This window comes from Cyanistes caeruleus, chromosome 5 (assembly GCF_971803275.1).
Source record: "Cyanistes caeruleus chromosome 5, bCyaCae1.hap1.1, whole genome shotgun sequence".
NCBI classification, from domain to species: domain Eukaryota; kingdom Metazoa; phylum Chordata; class Aves; order Passeriformes; family Paridae; genus Cyanistes; species Cyanistes caeruleus.
In genome coordinates this window covers 16,548,684-16,571,543 of record NC_141705.1, presented here as the reverse complement: position 1 = coordinate 16,571,543, position 22,860 = coordinate 16,548,684, and the positions used below count along the sequence as shown (strand labels likewise).

Here is a 22,860-nt window from a genome sequence, read left to right as displayed (position 1 = left end):
GCATGGTGAAACGGAGTAAAATCAAGGACAATTTTGGTCTGCAGCTTTACTGTTCTTGTATTCAAATTACCTATTTTGAGACAACTAAGCTCAGAAGGTTATGAATCACTCCAGCAGTTTCTTAAAATTATAATATAGATAATAGATATATTTATATTTAAAAAAACCCCAAAACTCTTTTGCTTACATTTTACTTACTAAGCCTTATCATAAAAATTAAGAAACAAAAGTTCAATTAGTCAGCTCAATACTTCATATAAATGTAAAGTGGTGCCAGATGTCAATTGCATTAGTCATTATTATTATGGATTTTTAATAGTGTTTTACTTTACTTTTCCTATGTAACAATGTTCCTACATGTTATTGTTCTTTTTACTGGCAATTAATGCCATGACATCCTGATCCTGGGTCTACAGGGACAACAGGAAAGTGTGGGTCTCCTTGCCTCATTTCTCTCTCTGGGAGCAGCTTGTGGATCCCCTTGAAAAAGCAATGCAATGCAATAAAAATAAGGAGGACTTATTACACTTCTCTCTTGCCTTTCATCTTGTGGCAGAAAAGCCGTGGTACTTCAATTCATTCTACATAAATATTTGCTGACATAACTGGTATCAGTGGTGATCTATAAGGACACAGCTAGTCAATTCCAGTCAATTAAAATGAAAGAGTAGGGGCTGCATTTCTAATCTGTGCTTAAGAAAAATATTCCCAAACTGAAACAAAATTCTGTGCACCTTAATGCAGCTGAAAATTTTCTACCCAACTGAAAAATTAGTGTGTTCACACAGCCTGTTCAACATGAATGTTCACTGCTGGTTTTACTCCTCCAATAAATACCTTTGTTTTGGACTTGTTTTAGAATGGGAATGTATCCACTCTGGCAAATTCTGGGCATTTCCATGGACACATAGTTTTGTCATTTTATTATTTCAGTTTATGGTTTGTCATAACAAAGCACTGCAGGATAAAATATTATCTGTCCTCCAGTGTGTCTTTCCACTTTTTTCATTGGTCTCTCTAGATTTACACTTTTTTTTTTTTACCCACTGTAAACACTGATGTTTCTTCTCTTCTGCAATGAGAACATCTCTAAGAAACTGCATTTCTGTCTTTTACTTGCAACCAGGTGCTCTTGCTAATTGCTGCTAAGTGCAAAATTTTCATAACTGAGTCATTAGATTCCTCTAGACTTTTTAATGTAACGGGCTGTCATCAAACAAATGATATGAGATTAAACAGTCACAAGGCTTATAATTGAGTAATCTAAAAAATGTTCAAAATTATTTAATACCTTATATCAAATGTCTGACATAGTGATAAGTGAGGTATGAGACCTATCAACAGGAAGAAAAGAGATTAATTCACGACCAGTCAAATTACTGAGTGTCATTTAATATCCAATTAATCAAAGTTGTATCCTGGCACCTCAGTAAAATCTTACAACCTTCTCTTCACAGTCAATTAGTTTCCACAAGTCATTATTGGATGTGGTTTAAACAAAGTTTAACATTGATGTTTCTGTGAAGGAAATTACAGAGAAATTCACATCATTCATTTCCATCAGTCTTATACACTGCCTTGGGAATGTGGAGCCCTAAAGAAAGTGCAATGATAGAAGTGTTCCTGGTCTCTGCTCTACATCTCAGGTGGCCATCGAAAGAACACTTTCTTCCTTCATTTCCCCTCTCATGCAGACTGTTGTGGCAGAGAGTTTTCTGTTCCTACACACCCTAAGATAATTTGGAATTAGTCTCTCTCTTAGTATTGAACATATTTTCTGATTTTATGTCATGTAATTTTTTAACTTCTTCTTAAATATAAAAAAAAATCCAGCTTAAAACATACCCAGAACAAGTTGGAATTAATCAAAAACCTCTTGATTATTTCAGCCAGATGAATCTTAGTTTTCCAAGTTAGTTCATTAGTCCAAGCAAGTCAAACTTAACTCTCGTCTTGAGTAGCACTATATTTTGGTTTCATTTTCTCCAAAATATTTCTGCTGTCCCATCCTTCAGCCAGCCGTACTAGACCACATATTTTTAGCAAATATTTCACAAAAATTATAATTTTTATATGTTAATATCTAAAATAATAATAATATACCATATTAATATAATAGTAATTGATTACTTAATAAATAATATTTATTTAATAATGAATAAATTAATAATATATTCCATGCTATTACGGACAAAATAATACAGATCTTTAAGAACATGCCTATCCTACTTCATGCTATGATCTTTGGTTTTCTGCTTGACTTTTTTAGCATGCAGGTTCCTATAAATAAACCTATACTTTCTGCACAGATCTAGACCTCTTACTGCTTTCCAGTTTTCTTTCTTCCTTGTAGGTCTTTATTTGTATTCACCTGTGTTTCCTCAAAACTTCTCTGTTCTTACTTTCAGTTGAATTTTGAAATCCTTTCGCAGGTGGACTGTTTTCTGCAACTAAAGAAACTTATTTCTCTGGCATGAAGAATAATTTTTTTTCTACATTTGTCTCCATTTTTCTTATTGGAAAAGTAAGTTCTGCACATCATCCACAACCATTTTTTTAACATGTCTTGTACTGTCCTGCTTGTAGATTACCTTGCCTGCCAATATTGATCTGATTTGAAAAGCTAGCTGCAGAAATAGCTGGATAATGTTTAGTAGAGAAATTCCTATCTGCTCTGACTTTTAATTGAAAGCTCCTTTGGTTTCTTTAAGCAATCTCAGTAAACTAACTCTCTTTTTATTTTTCAGTCAAAATGATTTCAAATAGTCTCTTATGTTTTTGGGAAATTCCATTAATTCTAAGTCTTTCATCATTCTGTTCACAAACATATGTTTTTTCCCCAAGAAGTCTTTTTTTTTTCTACCATCTTTTGCCATTGCAATCCCAATTAGTTTCACCTGTATTAGTTCCTCTCCTTTATAGGTATTGTGCAATGCATGTAAGTTGAAGCACACTAAAAAAATCTTGGCATGTGTGAAATGTTTTAGCTATATAAAATTAAGTTTGTTTTAATAATTATTTTAAAAATATAATAGTTTATTTTTAATTGTCTCTGATTTGGTAATGTAATGGAAAGTATTGTATATATGAGGTTGACAATTGAAAAAAAAATTAATTGTCTATTACTCCACCTTTCCTTTACAACTTTATCTCACAGCTTTCTGATGCCCACAAATGTATGAGTTTAAGATCATGGGTTCACATTAATTCATTGAATGATCAGTATCACTGTGCTCTTTTGCAATGCAATGCATGTGTCTGCCTGGGAAGAAGCAAGTCCTCACCATGTCCTCATTGTGTTTCTGCTCATTTTGCTGCTGTGTGAGCTGTCTTGTCAATGTGATGGCCTCAAGCACCCACATCTCAGCCTGACATGAGAGGCAATGACACTGAATGTTTTACAGAGAGAAACGTACATCTGGCACTTACCAAATCCTTGCTCCTGTGTTTTGTGTGGGCAATGTACAGGCAGAGGATAGTAAATTGTTTCACAGCTTGAAACACCAGCAATGGTAATTAAACTTGTTAGTACTTGAACTTCATAATTTCAAGTAATATTTTAATGAACATAGAGAATTCAGGAATCATCTTCAGAAGCAGTTTTGTGTCTGACACTGGGTACTTATGCTTCCCCTTTAATGGTGACATGTGAGAAATATTACCCAGATTCCTCTGACATAGTGTTATTTACCAAATGCTTATTTATTAGACTGAGATATTAGTTCCTATCAATGACAGAGTATTAGGCTTTAGGGAAAGAGATATACCAGACAAGTATTAATGAAACTTAACATTTGAATACTCTTCTTTTTGTTAATGTTCTTATTGTTATCTTAGACATGCTTTTAACTATGAAAGCTGAAAAGTTTGAAATCCTGATCGATTTTGTTTAAAAGAAAATAATTTCTAAATGAGTTACAGAAATCTGACAACCTAACAAAACATGCAAGCATTACTGAAATGCTTAAGAGACTATTTCACTGATGCTAAAGAAAAAAAGTTCAGTCATGTGCAAATGAGCAGAAGATAAGCAAGAGGGATGCTGCATTGTCCTCCCACTCACTGGAATTATGTTCCCAGTTTTGTTACTTCTCTGCAGCTGTTGGCAGTGGTCAGGTGGGAAGTCAGTGCCTAATTGCATCAAACCATGAATCACAGAATGGGTAGGGTTAGAAGGTGCTACCATGTGTCATCTGGTCAAACCTCCCTGCCTGCTTGAGATGTTCTGCAAGATTTCTGGCTTAAGTAAACTGCCTCATTCTCCTGTCTAGCAGAATGTCTCCTATCCAAAAGGTGGGCTTTGCTACCAGACAATAGAGAAAGGATGTTTTCAGGACATCCTTATTAATCTCACAGCTCTTGCTGTGGTCACATTCAAGCAGCATTAAGCTGTAAAATCCACAAAGACCTAGCTAAATACTATGAAATGAAGAACAAGGCAGGCAACATGCAAAATGAGATGTGGATCATCATGAACAATGATGAACACAAAGAAAAGGGTAGATTTTAGCCTCCAGATAGTAGGAAAAATGGGTAACAAACAAGACAAACTGGAATTCTTGTTGGCAAGAAAAATGTTATGTGAATGAAACCAGGGAAATCAATTGGGAGGGGCTGATTCATTTGTCATCCTAAAATCATGTAAGTTTTATACGAAAAATGGAACTTACAGAGGGCATAACAGATGGCATTACTTACAGCAGGCATTCTCTATTGTAAAACTATGAATAGTTTGGGTGTTTGGATCCTAGAATAATTGCAAATAAGCACACTCTCGAACATTGCCTGGAAAGGAAGATCTGTAGGAGTTTGTGACAGACCATACACTCATATGGAAACCATGATCTATTCATTGTCTGTCCAGACTCGGCAGAAAAGAAAAAAAATGTATAATGGAGCACTCACATTCAGAGAAATGTTGAAGGTTTCAGTCATGCAGTAAAAAAACACCATTAAAGTATTTAAGTAATCATACAGGATAATTTTTTAACACAAAAGGTATTGTAAGGTATTTGCATGGATTATGCAGTATTGAATTCCATCACAAGAGATCATGACAAAGTAATATTCACTCAGATAGAAATTGATGGTTGAATAGTGGTCAAAACTTCTATTCAATGTTAGCAAATAAAAGAAAATCAGCAGAAATAACAGAAATAGGCCATGATTCAAAGAAAGCAGATACTCACATCTGATGAAAATTAGGAATATAATTGATGCAGAGGATCACTTAAATGGAAAAGTGTGAATAAGAAGTAGGAATTTTTCAATATGACTTCAAGATGAATTTCAAGTCATTTAACTTCAGTACAGGCATGTTTTGCAGTAAAGCTGGGAATCCAGGGTGGGTTTCCTGAGCCAGGGAAATGCTAGGGGAGTGCCAAGACCTGCCAGGAGTTGGCAGCTTGCACAAGAGAAGCTGTCAAGCTATGGGGCCAAGAGTGATGATTGCTGCCACTCACTCCTACAGAGGCAGCCCTGGAGAGAGAGCATGAGCAACCAGGAGCACCATGACTAGAGTGGGCAAATGGTGTGGCACATCAGCCAGGGAGGTTCACACAGCAGTTTGAGGAAGAGGGAACCTCTTTGAAAGAGAAACATTCCATGGTCTGAGTTCAGACCATGGAAGAGACTTGATGTACATACAACCCAGTAACTGGACACCATTCTGTGACCATCAAGGTCACACAGGTCAAGGACACTTCTGCAGTCTGAGGTCTGACCTTCATCTTCTTCCTTCAGCACATCTGTCTGAGTCTAGACACCAGCCATGGCCAGGATAGGGTACAAAGTCACCTGATGGAACAGTGACTTTGATCTCAGATGAGTGCCCACCATCCTGCTGTGATGGCCAGGTAGGATGACCTGTGCCAAAACCTTTCTCTTGGGTCAGGGACAGGAGGACCTGCAGGTGGCTGAGTTGCAGGAGGTGGTGAGAAGAATGTAGCAACAGGGAGGCTGAGAAGGACTGAGATATCAGGTTCCAAGCTCATGGAACCAGTAGTTCCGTGACAAAACATCCAAAAACTCTCCCACCAGCACACACAGAAGGGAGACAGGACAATAACCTGTAGAATGGAAACTTGCAATGGCAAGGATCTTCAGGAGGAAGCAACTTCCTCCCAAAGCCTGAGATGACCTTGCAGACTCACTTCACTGGTCTGCAGAAAGAAGAGGAAAGACTGGTCACTTCAGGAGATACCCTGGAGCACCCCATCTGCTCCCCACATAACAGGTGACACAACTAGGAAAAGGCATGGGTAATAGCTGTAGACAGCTCTTTTCTGAAAGGTGTGAAAGTCCCCATTTGTTGACATGCCACACTATCTAGAGAGGTGTGCTGCTCACCAGGGGTTTGTTTCAGAGATATTGCTGGGAGGCCATGAAGTTTTCTGGTCATTCTCTGCTGCTGTTGTTTCACACAGACACCAGTGATACAGCTAGGAAGAGACTGAGGTATAGCAAGAAGCATTACAGAGTCCTGGGTGGGAGAGGAAGGGACTCAGGAATGTAGGAAGTGTTGTCATCAAACCTCCCAGTCAAAGATAAGGGTTGAAAAGGCCAGCCAAATCTAGCAAATCAACAAATGGTTACAAGACTGGTGCCCCTACCAGAAGATCAGCTACTTACATCATGGGACTTGCTTTGAAAAAGCTGGTCTGCTGTGGGATGATGTGGTCTATCTGTCAAAGAGGAGGGAGAGAAGAAACATAGAATATTTTAGGGTGGAAGAGATCTTAAATCAGCTCGTTCTGACCTCCTGACCATGGGTAGAGACACCCTCTGCCAGACCAGATTACTCAACACCCTCTCCAACTTGGTCTTGAACACTTCCGGGAATGAGCCATCCACAATTTCTCTGGGCATCCTGTTCCAGTGTCACACCACCCTCACAGTGAAGAATTTCTTTACAAATTTGAATTTAAACCTATCCCCTGCCAGTTTAAAGTCATTACTCCTTGGCCTATCCCTTCAGGTCCTTGTAAAAAGTTCCTCTCCAGCATTCTTGTCAGTTTCCTTTACGTACTGGGAGATGTAAATATCTGCCTGAAGCGTTCTCTTCGCCAGGCTGAACAATGCAACTCCCAGGCATAGGAGAGGTGCTCCAGCCCTCTGATCATCTTTGTGGCCTTCCTCTGGATTTGTTCCAACACACTCACATTTTTATATGGGGAGCCCCAGGCCTGGATGCAGTATTCCAGGTGGGTTCTGATGACAGCAGAATAAAGGGATAAAAACACCTCTGTCAACCTGCTGGCTGCTTTGCTTTTGATGCAGCTCAGGTCATGGCTGGCTTTCTGGGATGTGACTGCACATTGCCAGATTGTATTGAAGTTATTATCAATCAATGCCCCCATGTCTGAGTGCCCTCAGGACTGCTCTCAATCCATTCTTACCCCAGCCTGTCTTTTACTGCCCTGTCCCAGGTTCAGAACCTTGCACTTGGCCTTGCTGAACGTCATGAGACTTGCAGAGGCCCACCTCTTAAGCCTGCCCAGGACCTTTTAGATGGCACTCCTTCTTTCCAGTGTGTCAACCACACCACACAGACTGGTGTCATCAGCAAACTGGCTCAGGGTGCACTCAGTGACACTCTGTTTTGCCAACAAAGATGTCAAACAGTTTCAGTCCCTATACCAGCACCCAAGGAACGCCTCTCATCACTGTTTTGCACTTGGATAGGGAGGTGTTGACTTTAAGATTTTAAGTGTAAACTTCCAGCCAATTCTGTATCCACTGAGTGGTCTATCAATCAAATCTCTGTCTTTACAGTTTAGAGACAAAGATGTCATGCAGAGCAGTGTCAAATGTTTTGCACAAATCAAAGCAGATGGAGTCGGTTGCTCTTCCCTTACCAAACAACACAGGAACCATGCTGAAGAAGGGTGACAAAGTCTGTCAGGCATAAATTGCCCTTAGTTAAGCCTTGTTGGTTGTCACCAATCATCTCCCTATTTCCCATGTGCCTTAGCACAGTTTACAGTAGGATCTATTTACTCCATGATCTTGCCAGGATCCAAGGTGAGTCGGACCAGCCCTGGGCCTTCCTTTTCTCCATTTTAAAAATTGGGGTTACATATAAACAAATTGTCAAAAGAAACAGTGAACTCTGTACAGGACTTCTTTATTTTCTTCAGATCAAGGGAGGATGTGTTTTTGGATGAGATGCTTTATAAAAATGCACTTTAACTAAAGTGAAGCAGCAGGTTTGAAAGTAAAGTACCTATATGAAAGGTAATGGCTCATGATATAAAGCAGGTCAAACAAGATGATTTGATTTCTACTAGCATAAATAACTAGGATCTATGAAAAAAATGAGGAAAATATAATAACCATCCATTTTATTACATTTCTCTGAAGTCAGGAAGCACAGGTTGCCAGAGGTGTGATAAGACTGAACTGACAGTTTTGCTGCTGTAAACTTTTATCGTTAAAGATGACAGGAAAAAGAGGAGTTTTAATTGCTGAAGTGATTCCACAAAGCCTGTCTTGCTTAATTACTTAATTACTTAATTACTTAATTAACTGTAGCTACAGGGAAACAACATTAAATACTTAAGTACACTGGCCACCTTTTTAATTTTCTTCCCTGCTGTATTTCTTTAACATCAGAGTAATTTGTCTTTTGCTTAATAAATAAGACAGAAAGTGAAATTTTGCAATGACTTGGAGCAGGAACAATAAAAACACTTCATGTCTTTCATTTGTTTTCTTTCTAATCCCCTTCAACCCATGAATATTAATAATAAGCTTTTATTGCTCTTGCATGCCTTCACTATGGTATTCATGTGCCTAAGATATTAAGGGAGAAAGACTATTTACTTTAATTGTTTATTTAAGGTGTTGATTACTTGTTATTGATTGATTAATTTACTAATTGTTAACTTAGGATACTGTATTGAGAACTCGAGATAAAAAAGTTCTTTATCTTTTTGGAGACTAAAATTGCTGTTCAATCATTAAAGAAATGTTAATACTAAATGTTCATATCATGATAGTGAGTGAGGACTGCAATAAAAGCTTGGTAACTCCAAGAGCTGAATGATAAATTTTCTTCTGTCTTGTGCAGCAAGTTCAGAAGATAAAAACGAAATAAGGTCTAGATGATGGAGGTATAAATATGAATATGAAGGTATAAATATGAAGACAAGTATGAGGAAAAACAGGAACACTTCTGTGTTTATTTAGTGTTTTGTTTATACATTTTAGTTCTTGCTTATAAATGTTTTGTTTTTTTTTGAGGAAGATTCAAGAACATTTTTAATTGTAAGAGTGAGAAGAGTAAGGGAGACAAACTACAAAGGGATAGTTGATGCTTGCCAGTTTCTGAGTACCAATCAATAATTAGGTTAGTCTTGAGAAAATGTCTTTAATAAATATTTGAAGGTGAATATATGAAAGCTGAGTCATGTTAAAAGCTGTACGAATTAATTAAATACTGCAAAGAAAGTTAAAAGAAATACAACAATCACTACTGGAGAGAAAGATAAAAGAAATATAGTGATCATTCTTCTGAGAAGTAGTTAATTATGTGTGTAAATTTGTTAAGTGTATAAGTTTTCACTTTGTACTTTGTCATGTGAGGAGGGGAGGTTTCCTTGACCCTGAGTGATTAATTTGTCTGTCAATGCCCCAAGATAAACCGAGGCCCTTGTGCCCAGCCAGTGTCAGGATCCTGTTGGGGGGACTCTGCCCTGAGCATTCCTGTTGGATCAGGGGGTGGTTTGACTGACTTAGCATGAGGGAGAACCCTCAGCAGCTCTTCCTCCTCATTTGAGGATGGTATCTGCTGCCAGCAACTGTTCATGCCCATGAAGGAAACATTAACAGTTTACTAAATAACACTCCTTATTAATATAAAATTGTGGTAAGTTAAGATTTGAGGATCGTTGTTGGTAGTATCTGATTGCAAAAATGTATTCAAAGACAAGCTCTAATCTATAATAAAATAATCAGCCTGCACACAGTGTGATCTTTCCCAACAGGCTATGAGGGAGAAGACAGGTTCAGCTCATCAAGTGGTCCCAGAAGTTACAGAGGAGTCTTCCCTGACTTTTCTCCCATTCTCAACTTTTATACTACTTCTTTTTGTTTAGGAGGAGCTTGAGTGACTCTAGGCATTCATATCTTTGTTACTGATTGCTGTAATATTGTCTCACTTGCTTTTAAAGACACAGTCAAGAAGAAAAAGCACATGCCTGATAAGGGATTATCATCCCTTGGAGTGGTGATAACTAGGAGACAGGTAACTCTGAGGTGGAGATGCATGTTGATATTACAAGTAGGCTATAATGAACCAAATTCACAGGGGTTTTGCCACAGGGGTTGGTTGGCTCAGCAGCTGCAGGATATCTTGGCCCATCTCCCCTGGCTGACAGGCGGTAAGTGGTTTATCAGCTGCAAAGTGCCATTGGGTTCCCCTCCCCAAAGGGATTTCAGCAGAGCCTGGCTGAGGTGTGTCCACTCCACTCACCTCCATTCCACCCCCTTTAGATGGTGCTTACACCTGCAGATCATGGGTATGGGGAGTCATCACAGAATGAGTTTTGAGCATGCCAGCTGCATTTCAGCCAGGGAGAGGAACTGTATTTTACCCTATAATTTCTGTACTGTTATAACTCCTGTTATGAGGAGGTAGACAGTCAGTTGGAAACAGAGATGTTGTAAGGGTTGGTGTGACAATTGAAATAAATATTTCAACTGTTAAACAGCTGAAACAAATTTCAGAAATTATAAACAAAAGAACAGATATTTGCCTGGCCACATCTAAAATAAATGCCTTCATGATCCCATTACAGTAGTTATAGGATTTAATATTAAGACCTCAACTACTATTTTACCATGGAAATATTCTACTATATCTCCTGCAAGCACCAAAACCCAACTTATTTTTCTGCAAGCAACAAAATTAAATGACTTTTACTAACTTTCAGTAAACACTTTTAGCTGACTGGAAAACACTCTTGAGTTGAATGGGGTGGTAGATGGACCTTTCAGGTAAATAAATAGAGGAAAAATTCTTTGTTTCCAATTATTTCAAAATTACATGGAAATACTAAGATCCAGTGTTCCTGTCTTGTAAAAGTTTTTCAAGTGTTATTACCTGATATATTATTCACAAGACCTGTGTTGAGAGAAGTTTACCATAATAAAGTAATTCAATCAGAAGATAGAATGTGTCTTCTGTGTTGCTAAGGTACTTCAGGAAGAAGGCCAGACTTGAATGCAAGATTCTGACTAAAAAGCATGGTTCTCTTCCTACTGTGTAGTTCTGCTGGTCTCCCAACATAGCAGAGCCACCAGTGTAAGGCCCCCTGGCCTAATTTCTTCTACTATATTATTCTTTTTCTCTTAGCTTAGTCCTCAAGACTGAAGGTTTTGGAGAGGGTTTTCCTTAAAAAAAATTCTAACTTTCTTCATCACTCTTTCATCATCTTCTCCTTGGGAGGGCTACTGGGGGCCCCTCCAAGGCAGAATCAAAGAAAACTCCTGGAGCTCTTTTTAGCTGGAAATTGTTGGACCTGGGGCCAGACATCACTGTAACAATGCTTTGGGTAGTGATGAAGAGAAATCTGGCATCTCTCTCTAAAGTCTCCTTGTTAATATCTTCAGGCTGTGTGGACAACTGCCAAATGGAACTTTCACCTATAGCCATTATGTTCAATGTGTGCATTTGTGTAACTTTCGCTGGAGAAATCCTAGATGTTTGTACGCAGCACTTTTTGAGCAACAACTGTAGAGAACCACATGTATAAATAAACATTTTTGTTCTCTCTGTGCATAGATAAAGACAAGGCTCCAATTGAAAAGCAGCTTAAAGAACAGCCTTCCCTTTGTTGCATTACAGTAATTTGTTTGATACACAGGAGAAGACAGACGGGAATGGGAGTTACCCTTGTAAAATGTTTATATCTGTGGTCTGTGCATATATGTTTTTGTTATACTTGTAATGTATTTTGTTAGGCAAGTATGCAAGACCTCCTTGAGAAAAAGCTAATTCACATGTCAACTTTTCTCAGAGCATGTAATGAACTGCAAAGAACATGCTGTTTTAAACTGATAAAAATCAAAAAAACACATGCATCCTTTTGTATAAAAAGACACCTTTGAAGAATTGTAAGTAAATTCCCTCAAAGGAAGCAAAGAAGAAAGAAAAAGTTGCAGTTGAGATAAAATATTTTTTATCACACTAGATGAATTAAAATTTATTTCTTGATCTGTATATAATATTTTCCAAGAATTAATACAGTAATTAAATTTTTTTTGAACTACATTCATTTAATCCTGTGTTTTTTATGTCATTAAATTTTTGGAGGAGCCATAATTAACATTTATTTTCATGAGACAATACAGTAAAAGTCCTTCCAAAAATTTTTGAAAGCTATTGTTTTAGAAAATTGCCATGAAGCAAGACCATGCCATGTGAAATGAGTGACCACAACACCTCTGATGAAACAGAGAGAAAATTTAGAAAACTAAAGTTGTGAAGTAAATGTTACAAAGTAATTAGATGCTAAAATTGCACATATGAGTACTTGGTACATGCAGAAATGTGTATATAGAAAACAGACTGATTTGGTTCATAGCCTCATATATATATTTTTTTTTAAATCTATTCAAAAGTCGTATGTCTATTTAGAGACAATTAATAAATAGAAAAAACAAGTAAGCTTGTATTTTTCTAAAGTTTCCTCAGCCTTGATCTTAGAATGTGTCAAGCTAAGAACTAAGAAAATAGTATATACAAAATCATAATTAAAGTCAATAATCCAAGATCATCTTTCCTATAGAGAATGAAAAAAAATCCAAGATGAAGGAATACATTTTTAGAGAAGAATTCCTTTGACAAGGCCCAACTCCTGAATCATTACTTCATGTTTCTTAATCTTGGCAGTAGAATAAAGTCCTAAGCAGAATAATGTTTTAAAGTCCATATATGCAACACTTCAGAGTTCTTATCATAACTTCTCTTTTTATGTCTACATAATTTACAGCCTTTGCAGATGGAAGTAATTTAATACCATGATGATCTTCCATCTAGCCTGTTTCCTCTCAGTGACCTTATGTTTACTATAAGAAAACACCAACAAGGTGTCTGATTTCTCTGTAGAAAAATGGCAACTATTTTAAACAAAGAGGTTTTATCCAACAGAATCATAATTCTTCCACCATCCTCATGCATTAACAAAAATGCTCATTTGTTCTAGGGAAGTGTTTTAGTAGAAGAGAGAGACAGTTTGGCTTTGCAGCAAAAGATGCATTTAAAATAAAATTAAGAAAAAAAAATAGTAAGAACCACAGGTTTTATGTTTTAAATGGATAGGGTTCTAGTTGGAAAGGAGCTGATTACATATTTCATATGTAATGACCTCACATTCAACCAGCCGTTCCTCACATGCCCCCTAAAAAACATCCTGCTGTGGTTCCTGGCATCTATGAAAGGTTGGTTGAAAGTTGCAAATTAAGCATATTTCCCAAGGGTTTGGACAGAGAATAATGGAAATAGGATCTCAGAATCCTTTTGCCCATCCTGGAGCTATAGCCCAAAGGCTAAAGTGAACCAATCCCAATATTATAATATGCAATTTTAGTAACTTAATAGGTTTTTGTGGGACATCTCTAGAGTACTTTATTGTTGATAAGAAAGTTGAATCCTTTAGAAAAATATTTGTCTGGCTTTTTCCTAAACTAAAACAAGCCACAGTGTCACACTTAACAGGAATGTAAATGTTTTTGGAAATGAGACATGAATGTTGCCTAGGCATTCAAGTACAGTAGTTCACAGAACCACAGAATATGCTGAAATGGAAGGGATCACTGAGTCCAACTCTTAGCCCTGTGCAAGACCGCCCCAAGGAACATACCATGTGCTGGAGAGCATTGTCCAAATGCTTCTGGAACTCTGCTGTGAGCACTGCTCTGGGGAACCTGTTCCAGTGCTCAAGTACCCTCCAGGTGAAAAACCCTTTTCCAATATCCAAGTTAAAACTCCTGACACAACTTCAGGCCATTCACTCAGGTCCTGTCACTGGTCACCAGAGAGAAGAGATCAATGCCTCCCTCCTCTTCCTGCCACAAGGAAGATGTAGAATGCAATGAGGTGTCCTCTCAGTCTCCTCCAGGCAGAACAGACCAAGACACTTCAGCCTCTCCACCTACAGCTTCCCCACAAGGCCCTTCACCACCTTGCTTGTCCTCCTTTGGATGCTCTCTAATAATTTATTATCTTTTATTGTTGCACCCAGAACTGCCCCCAGCCCTGGAGGTGAGGCTGCCCCAGCTCAGGGCAGAGCAGGACAATCCCCTCCCTTGCCCGGCTGGCCATGCTGGGCCTGGTGCACCCCAGGACACGCTTGGCCCTCCTGGCTGCCAGGGCACTGCTGGCTCATGTTCAGCTTGTCATGGACCAGGAGCTCCAGGTGCCTTTCCTGGCACTGCTTTCCAGCACCTCATTCTCCAGTCTGTCCATACATCCAGGACTGCCCCATCCCAGGAGTGTGGCTGGTGATTGCCCAACAATCTCTCTGCAGGGCCTCCCTTACACCATCCTCAGAGCTGTGCATTAAATCAATCAATCTGCTTATTCCTATTGATATTCTTCCTTGTTACCAGAAGGATCAAGGAAATCACTACCTGTGCTCCTCATCCTTGTTGTGCTTAGAAATTAATACTAGAGTTTGTTAAGGAAGAAATTTGGCAGAAGGGGGTTATATAATTGGGCAGGCACCCAAGCTTATGGCAGCAAGGCTGTAGGTAGTCCAGATATTGTATAGTTGGCTCTGGAATTCAACAGCTAGCTACGTTTATCAGAAATTTAGTTGGTAGAAATTATATCGTATCATCTGTGATTATTCTCCACATTTGAATTGATAGCAAATTATGAGAAATTTTGGTATTTTTAAAGAAAGTAAGATGATATGTGGTTATAAAAGAATATTACTCTTTAAAGTTTTTCTTTTTTAGGAAGATTTGCCTATCTCTTTTTCCCACTGATCAAAGGGAGAAGTATCTCATTGCAGGACACTTAAGCTGCCTGGCTAGACTGGAAGATGTGTGAATCAAATTGTTTCATAATCAAGTTGCATGTGGACAACTAGAGTTTAGGGATTCTCATGCCCACAGCATTTCTATGACAGTGGCAAGGACAGGGAGCTCAGAAAGCTGTCAGTTTAGACATAGCATTGTACATCTTAATGATGTTATGGCTAAAAAACCATAAAAAAACCCCCATAAAAACATTACCTGCTCTACCACAGTCATAATTTCCACAAATGATAAAACAGTGCTTTTGTAATTTTCCCTGAAAGGGGAAAAGAAAACAATAAGCATACTTTTTGTAGCAGAAGATAAAAACTCTTCTCTTCCCTTTTCCCATTTTCCATTTCTTTTTCTCTTCACACTTTTAAATGAACACCATCATTCTTACAAGAAAAATGCATTGTATAGATAGGACAGTAAGGCCCTCATAATTCACCTGTAGTCTTTTCTCTGAGATTTATTGGGTTTTCTATCACAAATAGAGATAAGAATCACATTCCACTTGCTCTTTCAAAGCATGGATCGTGTAGTTTGACAGAGGACCAAGAATGTGTTAAGAAATGTTTTAATTTGACTTCTATAAACTGTGTGAACTTTTCATTCAGGCAAACTATCCTTCAGTTAGTTGTTTTCAGCAGTCATTCTAGTGCTATTTATGTTTATTTAAGAAGTATGCATAATCATGGTATAACTGATTTTCCTGGAATTCACCTACTCCCATATTCTGCTCTGGAGAAATAATCGTCACCTACCTGGCCTTTTGAAAAAAAATCTTGTGTGGAGTCTGGACAGTAACTAATTTTCATAGTCTCTGGTTTCAGTTCATTTCAGTTTATATTGATTCGGATTCCATGGACTTTGGCAGGCTTGAAAGAAAAAAGGTCATAGAATATGCAATTCATTTTAGCATTAGATAGAGATGATTTTCAATCAAACTACCAGATCCAACTGCATTAAATAAATTTATATCTGATTTTTATCTCTGTTGTAAGAGGATTAGCCCCTCAGATTCAAATCTGAGTGTTAAGATTAAGTCTAGGGTCAGAACTATCCTTTTCCTTTTTCTTCAGCAAGGGTTGCACTGTGGTATGTCAGATCTGGCCTGAAGTCTTCAAACAGAAAAAAGTATCATTCTTCTGCAAATCCTGCAGAAGGTTGTATAGAGATGACAACAATCCAGTTACTTGCCAAGGAACTGGCCACAAACTCAGTGTTGCCATTTTATTGCTCATATCAGTGGAATAATGGTGGGGTTTATCAAGACACCCAAAAACCTGCACTGTGTAAGCCGTTGCATAGTGCAAAACAAATTCAAAACAAAACAATCCTAGAGCTTGACTGAGGGATCAGCTCAGTCAAGCTCTAGGAATGTAAATCCACTTCACACTCAATGACCTTGAACATCAGAGACCTAAATTAAAGAAGATTTGGACAAAGTTTTTTTCTAGGAAGCATCACAAGGACAATAGCTGAAGGTGCATGTTATTTTTTTAATATCTTTTCTCATATGCATGAGAGTAATTTCCTCCATAATGATTTTGTGAATCATATTTAAATGTGATATTTCATCGATTTCACCTTAATCACTGTACAGGATTCACACATATTTCACATACATCCAGAAAGAGAGAAGGAGAGATACAAACGTTTTTGCACATACAAGTATATATAGACTGCTGATGAGTGACATTTGCTCTCTTCCCTATACTTTGTGTCTTAATCAGAAACAAGCAGCATATGTTCAGATTCACATATTGTAGTGTTTTGCTACTGATCTTATCAGTCCTTATCTCCCAGAGGAATGGGACAAAACCAGGCAAAGTGTTTATATCCATTTCTTCCTGTAAGTTGGAACCACCCACCAGTTAAGGCTAATACATTTCAGATGATGTCTGAAGTTCTCCATTATGCTTTCATGACCAATGAAGTTTTGTGAAAGGAGATATCTGGACAGACAAATTAATGTAATAAAAGGGTAATTAGAATATATATTATGCATATGATATGATATATTCCTTCAAAAGAAGGAACACTTATTAATATAAAAAATCTGAGCAGCAATGAAACAGTTATAGCTCATGATGTATTAAAACAGCTCTGCAATTATATTGTATCTTAATGTTTAAGGATGTTTTAGGTTCATATTACCTATATAACTGATTCATGATACTGTACACGATGAAGATCAGAGTTAAATATCAGTCTATTAATTTTTCTTTGATTGTATCTTCATTTGACAGATTCAAACACAGTTTAAGTCTGACTGCCTTTCAAATGCCACTTTCTCCACAGTAGTTTTGTGCTGTATAACCATCCTTGTCTTGTACTGCCTCAGTAGTTCATAAACAGATGACATGACATAAGAAAGAGATAAGATCCTCAGTGTAAATTATATAAGATTAATTCAATATAAGTACCACGCTCTCATCCAGCAATGTGAAGAAATGCATGGAGAAAGGAAACACTTCCTTATTATTCCTTTTTTAAAGAAAAATATTACTTGCATTTTCAGATAAGCATGCTCATTGCATCTCAGTTTTGTTTTTCTCACTGATATTATGCACTAAATTTGCCTACTTTATAAAGCAATCAGAAAAAGATAAACCTGCTTTAAAAAATTTGCCTCTGCTTGAACTTCACATGCTGGACCATGCTGAAATGCCCTTCTATGCCTGATTAGCTTTAGACTTTGAAATGGTTGGTGTTATCAATCTCATATAAAATTATTATTTTCTCCATTATTTTACACAATATAAAATTAGTAGCAGGCTTCCTTGATGTTTATCAGAAAAATTATTTAATTAAAAGGTGAAATTAGTATATGTCCATTAACTGGATTTTAACAAGCTCTATGATATTCTGTGGGTTTGGTTAAAACAAAAACTGTAAGAGTTTTTCTCAATATATTCAGAGACAAAAATTTAAAATAGAAGATTAAATGATCAACACTAAGAAAATAAACTTCATAATGCAAAACAATGTGAAAGCAAAAACATTTAAAATAAGAAACAAATGTGTCCAGTAAAATGAATGTTGTGGGCTTTTTATTAAAGAAAAGGCATTCTTAATTATTTTTTTTAGGATGAGAATTTACATCGGTATTTGATTCAGTAACTCCTAACCTTAATAAAAGCTGCATGTTACAAGGAATTATCACCAGAAAGCAGTGATTCTTTGGCATTTGGAACACACAAACACCATATACAGGTCAGACTTGGCTGAGAACAGAAAGCATTTAACTCCCAGAGGCAACATTTTTACTTTGAACATTAAGTTGTTTTGATTTTGTTAATAGATCCATACTAAAAATGTGTTCCTTTACTAAGATGTGTCTGTATCAGAAGTTTAAAATGTCTCATGGTTTGTAGCACAGCTTTGGGAAGTGGCAAAACTTATATTTTCCTGTGTATTACACATAACATCATTCAGTTCTTTCCAATGACCAACCAGGCTGGTCAAATAGGCACAGTTCCTCTCAACAGCCTGTCCTTCAGAGTAAATGTTCCTCCTTTTAAAATGCATCTTACAAAGATATTTTGAAGAATATCTCAGTGAGATATGTCCTAGCATTGTTACCTTGAAAGGGTACTTTCCTTGAATTTGGAAAGGAAAGAAAGAAAAAATATTGCTACAGCTACATTTAAACTATGTAAAGCTTTTGATTTAGTTACCAAAGAAAAAATGAGAACTAAATAGCTATGTATATATATCTATGTTCAGTGTATATTAATTTGGAAATTTTTTTTTCTTTCTAGAAGTTACCTTATTCCCAATGGACTGAAACCCTGCCCTCAGCTCAGGGCTGAAGCTTTTTCCACCACCCTCTGAAGGCAGATAAGCCTTGAGCCAACACCCAGGTTTTCCAAGGTGGGAGATATATCGATTTCCATCTGTAATTGAAGTAGAAAGAAGGAAATGAGATAGTTTACACAGAGGCTTACTCTAGTGCTGCTTAAACTGGCATGCACAGTACAGTACTTGCCCAAGACCTGAGCTGTGCACCAGCAGCCAGACACTTGGTAGGATATGCTAGAGTATCTCAAATGCAAGAAACGGGAAAAAAAAAAACCTTGAGAAGCTCTTCTTCCCAGCAAGCTTCTTCCTTGCTGAAGTGTAAATATATTGTGATTTCTCTCCTCCAAACAGGGAATCTCCTACTTGCTTTATCAGCATACATTAAATCACAGTAAATTTAACCATGCCACCAGTCAGAACTGCTGAGGAAAATTACAAGCCTAGTCATGTCAGTGTTTGTGTGGTTTTATATGTATTTACATATTTCTGCATAAATCAGCTCAACAAGTTTTCTGACATATACATCACACCAGTTTAAAGCAAGATATTAGTTTTCTTCTCACTCATACAAACACACCAAAATGAAAATACTAAATATTTAGTGCATCCTGATTCCTGGGATGAAATAAATGTTACCTCACTGTTATTCAATAAATGAAAATATATTTCATTAAAATATATTTCAATTAAAAATATACAAGCATGCACAGAAGAGTGCTGTGCATGCTTGTCCCTCCCTCCACTCCCCCTTAAAGACTAAGCAAAAGACACTGAAGTACAATAAATGATACTCCTACAAATCAGCAGCTAAGACAGAGCTTCTTTCAGATGAAACTCATTTGTGCAAGGTTTTCTTCTGTGGGAGGGGTACCATCCCTCTTTGGATCTTATACTACCCAGCAAATCAAATTTTGTGGCCAGTAAGCCTTGTTAACATTTATATTGCAAAAAAAAAAGAAGTCCGTGCTAACACCCCTGAATTGTGGTCTTGGGGTGTCTTTTGCTTGGGGTGTCTTTTATTTTTTTCCACCAGAATATATTATTTTCTTTTGATGACAAATATATGGAGCCCATTCCCACAAACATCTATGTATGGCACTCAGTTAAACCCACAGGCCATTATTCCTTGTGGGATTAAAAAATATGCTTCATACTGGTGAAGTAGGATTGAGGAGTTTTCCTCTTTCTTAGGGCACAAGTCAGATGCAGAAATTCACTGATAATAATTTTAGTGATTCTTGACAAATTCAAGAGCATAAGGTCAGCTGCATCCCATCCATGTGTGTGTAACTCACCGGTGAGCATGTATTACAGATCTCCATCTGTGCCTGCTCTCCACAGGACGTGATTGTACTAATCCATACCAGAAAGCTTGATTACAAGCTTCAGCAGATTTTGCTGTGAGTGCTGGAGCTCTTCTCCCAGTCCCCTGTATGTCAGGGGGGAGAGCAGCTGTCACCATCGGCGTACAGTACAGCAGATCTCCTCACTGCTGATGAAAGCCCAGAGACACTGATTTATGAGGTGTCCTGTGTCACCCCTGTGCAAATCTTCACAGGACAGCTTGAAGAAAAACCATCTGCATATTCTACATCTGCTCCTTTGGGGCTACTTGAAGATCCACCTTTTTCTTTCACAGTGTCACCCTTTGACCATCACACTGACAGTGTATGTCTGCTTACAGGTTTGTGCTTTTAATTTGTTTTCTCAGACCTTAAATCCCTTTAAAGCATTCCCACTGACCTCAAGGGGCTATAGATGATGCACTGAAGAAATTACCAGCTATTTTCTTTTGCTGGACAATTTCCAGTGAACTGTCTTTATACTCTCCAGTCATACCCATTTCTATGATTTAATCCTTGGCTACATGTTCATCCAAATTTTTATATCTGTAAGTTTATTTAAAATGTTCAAATCAATTAATTTCCTGTACAGTTGGAGCTTTATCAGCTTGACTTCTCCAGGCATGCTGTCAGCAACTGTTCTCAAACTGTAGAAAGCTACTGTGCTGCCCAAGCTTGGGCAGTATTAAACTCTTGGTCAAGACTTACAGTTTTTCTTCACATTCCTACATCTCACCATAAGACAGTAACTGAGGCCCTAAAGCAAGTCCAGAGTAGGATAACACAGCTGGTGAAGTATCTGGAGCACAGGACTTAGGAGGAGTGGCTGAGGGAGCTGGGGGTGTTCAGCTGGAGAAAAGGAGGCTGAGGGGAGATCTCTTTTGCTCTCCAAAACTGCAACAAATGAGGCTGTAGTAAGGTGTGGCTTAGATTCTTCTCCTAGGTAACAAGTGACAGGATGAGAGGAAATTCCTCAAGCTGCTCCAGGGGATGTTCAGATTAGATTTTTTAATGAAAATTTTTGACAAGCATTGGGAATAGGTTGTCCTGACAGTGTTCAAAAAACATGTAGATAATAGGACTTGAGGACATAATTTAATGTAAACATGGTGGTGGTGCTGTGTTGATGGTTGTACTTGATCTTAAAGGTCTTTTCTACCCTTAAAGTTTCATTTCCAGTCTCTCTACTCTTGCTTTTACCACTGTTTCCATGGACTTAAGGAAACTAAGGCATCAGAGTTGATGCTGCTCCTCAGCATCTGGAATAGGTTAAAATAGTCATGGAATTTTTTGTGGTGACAACCTCCTGCTTCCAAACATGAGAACAAAATGTGGTATCCTGTTACTGAATAGTAACTGTGGGCAATTCAAATTATGCATGGCAAGTACAGGGTCAGGGAATCACCTAAGATAGCCCCTGCTCATGAGATTTCTTGTTGAAATTGCAGATTCATTAAGTCTGGCTGCATTCTACTCATTTACCTATGATAGTTGATACACCAAAACTTTAGAAATTCTTTTCATATTCATTTTAAGTTAGAAAAGATAATTCCATATAATATAGAATTTTCCTTCTGAAAAATATCTTTTTGTTTTTGTAAAATGTACCAGAATAGTCATTCTCATATTTATTGTGCCTAATTGCACTAGAGTGAGCATATTATTCTGAAGTGCTAAGATAAAGATTATCAAGGAAGAAAAAATATTTTTTTTTTAGTCTTGACAGTGCCTGGATAATTGCTATAGTACTAACATGTGGATCTACAGTAAATTGGAAAGAAAAAATTGTAGGTGTTTTTGGTCTTGTTTTTCTGTCAAAGATAAGAGAAATTGGCATTAGATTACAATTTGATGCCATGGTTACTTCTAGTTATTCAGATTGTTTTAATGAACAAACATGTTGATTTTGCCTTAACCTGTTCCTACTCAGCTAGCACTATAACTACAGATTTTGCAGGGAGGTGGGAGTTGGAGTTTTGGTGTGGGTTTTTTTCTAGTTTTAGTTCTTATATTTAGATAATTTTCATGTCTCATAGACCATGTCAACATTACAGAGATTGCAAGAATTGTTTACCAGCCATGCAAGTGGTTGAAAATGCATTGGCACAGGGGAAAAAAATAAAATTTAAATGTTGTTATCAGAGGCTTTAAGCTAAGGTCAATGTAATTTATTTCAATTTTCAGAATGCATTTTGCAAAATCTTTTTAAATAAAAAGCTCTTCTGTATAATTCCAATAACATAAAAGTTATAAATGAAGAGGAGAATCAAATTCACAGGCTAAGAACATATTATTACTTTCCAGCATGGGAAATGGTTGACAGTGGGAAATCTCATGTTTCTGTATTAAGTACAATGTAATTTGTTTTATTGAGCAAGCATCACACAAAGATGGTGACTAATAGAATATATACATGTAATAGAACATATCTCAAAATTATTCAAGTCTAAAGAGAAACTGCATGGTTTCTGAACATTTTGGCTAGGGTCCAGTAAAGCTCTTAGCACTTGCTTAATTCTAAGACCCTCAGAGGTCTCACTGCAAAAATTCTGGCTATGCAGCATTCTGTTTTGTGCTTGTTAGATGTTGTCAAAAGTCAAGATTCCTTTTTCATAAAAGCTTACTAGCAATTTTCTTTCTGTTAACATGTAATTAGCTGTTTATTCAGATAAGGATTTTAATT

General features: G+C 37.3%; 1 long non-coding RNA gene across 1 annotated transcript; it reads left to right on the top strand.

Moving 5' to 3' along the window:
* Nucleotides 1–18,120: 18,120 nt before the first annotated feature.
* On the top strand, nt 18,121–22,423 carry LOC147652946 (uncharacterized). The gene is made up of 3 exons (XR_015287069.1): nt 18,121–18,246; nt 18,795–18,906; nt 20,149–22,423. It is a non-coding gene; the product is annotated as an uncharacterized LOC147652946 (long non-coding RNA).
* Nucleotides 22,424–22,860: the final 437 nt, after the last annotated feature.